This window comes from Helianthus annuus, chromosome 15 (genome assembly GCF_002127325.2).
Source record: "Helianthus annuus cultivar XRQ/B chromosome 15, HanXRQr2.0-SUNRISE, whole genome shotgun sequence".
Taxonomy (NCBI): domain Eukaryota; kingdom Viridiplantae; phylum Streptophyta; class Magnoliopsida; order Asterales; family Asteraceae; genus Helianthus; species Helianthus annuus.
In genome coordinates, this window is record NC_035447.2 from 96224622 (window position 1) to 96226986 (window position 2365).

Sequence of the window (2365 nt, forward strand, 5' to 3'; positions counted from 1 at the left end):
GGCCGGCATTATATTAATGCTAGCCCCCAAGTCGCTAGTGCATTGCTTATTGGCGATCCACCAACAGACTAAGGAATGGTGAAGCTTCCGGGATCAATGTTCTTTTGGGGGAGCTCATTGAGGAGTGCCGCCAAGCATTCTTCATTAAGGGTGACTTGTTGGATGGTTTCAATCTTCCTTTTTTGAGTGAGGAAGTCTCTTCATGAACTTGGAATATTTTGGTATTTGAGTGAGGACTTCTACGAAAGGAAGATTGAAGTGGAGTTGTTTAAGCAAGCTCACAAACTTAGTAAATTGCTCTTCGGTCTTTTGCCGAAGTAAAGGACTGGGGTAAAGGACCGGAGGTTGTTTGGTTGTGTCGGTGTTTTGGGGTTGAGTATTTTCTTGGTTATTATCGGTGGGTGTTTTAGTGTGGATTGGATTGGTTTGTTGTGGGCTTGGCTCACTCTCGGGTCCTACCTTGTTGGACCGTGTTCGTGACCCTAAACAGTCAGTAAAGGCAATTCATCATTGTTTACAGAGGCGGAATCAAAGTAAACAACATCAATACAGCTTAGATCCTTTTAACTTTCTTTCTATTGCTTTTCTGAGACTTTACACGTGTTTCTGAACAAATTTTGGCAGCACCTCGTCTCTACACACAAGGTCTAATTTCGCTCCAATTGTTCCGAATGAACTCAGCCTACACATATATATAGTAGTCCAGATTCCGCTTGAAACACACTCAAGCGGAACCCCTAAGTTGCGAGTTCGAGCAGAATCACCTAGATACATCTCGAGCGGAATCTCAAGTTTAACCTGGTTTCGCTTGAAATGACTTCTGGTTATTTCAAGCGGAATTACATCATAAAACCACTAAACTTGTTTTCTAAACATAATCAACCTTTCTAGATCTAAGACTCGATTAAGACGTAGTAAACAGACATTCAGTGCACCAACATACCTTCCGGTTTCTTAAATTGATTACATTTACTTGGGCTTTTGGGTTTGTTTCGGTGTTACTCGGTAAGGCTCCTTGTGGTCTTTCGGCGAAATGTTGGGCTAGTTGACTAAATTGATTTTCCATATTTTGGATACTAGCCCTTTGGTTTCTAATTTCTTCTTCAGTTTGAGAAAACCTTTCCGAGTATCTTTTATCAGATTCAGAGAAGAGGCGAGTGATAATATCCTCAAGCCTTTGTTGTTGTGATTGAAAACTTTGTTGCTCATTTCGTGGTTGTTGTTGAAAGTTAGATCGTTGATTTTGATTTTGTTGGTTATTATCCCCTGATTCCCTCCAACTAAAGTTAGGATGATTACGCCACTCGGGAGTGAAAGTATTACTTTGAATTCCTGGTGGTCGTGGCCGGTTATTTAGGTAATTTACCACTTTCAATTTGATTTTCTAGATCTTTCATACAACTCCAGTTTTCATGGGGTCCGCCGCATTCTTCGCAAGCCATAACCGAATCCGTTTTGTTCAATTCAAGTTTCTTTATTTTATTAGTTATGGCTTTGATTTGGGCTTGCAAATAAGTGGATTCATCCACTTTGTGGGCGCCCGGGGCTATAGATTTTGAGCCCTTAGGAGTGTGCCATTGAAAATTGTTTTGAGCAAGTTCTTCAATTTGATTATAAATTTCCTCGGGTCGCCGATTCCCAAGGAGTCCCGCGGAGCCGAAATCAAGGATTTGCCTTGTGTGCAGCAAGAGTCCATTGTAGAAGGTGGACACTTGTTCCAAACGTTCAAGACCGTGATGTGGGCATTTCCTTAATAGCTCCTTGAACCTTTCCCATGTCTCGTACAAGGATTCCCCGTCTTCGTGAGAGTGGGTGTTAATCTCGGTCATGAGTTTGGCGGTTTTAGCGGGAGAGAAATATTTGTAGAGAAATTTTTAGGCAAGTTCATTCCAAGTGTTTACGGACCCACTTGGGAGGGTGTTTAACCAAGCTTTCGCTCAGTCTTTGAGGGAAAAAGGGAACATACGGAACCGAATGGCATCACTAGAGGCTCCGTTGATCTGGAAGGTGTCACATATTTCCAAGAAGTTGGTAATATGTAAATGGGGATCTTCATCGACTAGGCCATGGAAAATGGCGGAATTTTGAAGCATTTGGATAAGGTGTGGTCGAAGCTCAAAGTTATTAGCATCGACGTTAGGAGGATTAACAGCGCCTCCAAGGGGGTTTGGATCGAGGCTTTTTATTGGTTTTTGGCTTTAAGTCGTTTTCTTAAAAAGCACTCGGGTTTGTCAAGCGGTACTTTTATGTCTTTGTCGGAGATAGAGGTCATGCACCAGACTGTATTCCTGTGAATTATACAGAATCGCGTGATATTTTGCGATCAAAATAAGAAAGAAACCCTTATCAGAAAAGTAACACGGCC

General features: G+C 41.9%; 1 non-coding gene across 1 annotated transcript; it reads left to right on the top strand.

Annotated features, from left to right (window-relative positions):
* Nucleotides 1-1728: 1728 nt before the first annotated feature.
* On the top strand, nucleotides 1729-1835 carry LOC118487740. Its single transcript, XR_004882683.1, has one exon. It is a non-coding gene; the product is annotated as a small nucleolar RNA R71 (small nucleolar RNA).
* The last annotated feature ends 530 nt before the right edge of the window (nucleotides 1836-2365 follow it).